Consider the following 325-nt stretch of genomic DNA (forward strand, 5'->3'; position numbering starts at 1 on the left):
CTGCCGACGGCGAGGCCGGGGTGAGGGACGTGATTGGTCGCGGCGACCGGGCCGTCCCGGAAGGGGCAGTTCTTGAACGGCGGCACGCACGGGAGCGCCGGCCGGTGGGGAGCAGGAGAGGACCGCCGCGCTCGTCGCCCCGCCCTTGCAGAGAGCCGATGGGGCGGGTCTTAAAGACCGAGGTCCTGAAATCCTGGAGTGTCGCGTGGGCGAGGCGCCGGCTCTCTCCGCCTACAAGTGTCCGCTCACGATTATTCGCAAACACACCGAGTGGGGACTGGACTTGGGTCCCGAGAGGTTTTGGGGATGGGAATAGTATGTCCTG

Source organism: Carlito syrichta, unplaced genomic scaffold (assembly GCF_000164805.1).
Source record: "Carlito syrichta isolate Samal-C Ts95f unplaced genomic scaffold, Tarsius_syrichta-2.0.1 Scaffold305117, whole genome shotgun sequence".
NCBI lineage: Eukaryota > Metazoa > Chordata > Mammalia > Primates > Tarsiidae > Carlito > Carlito syrichta.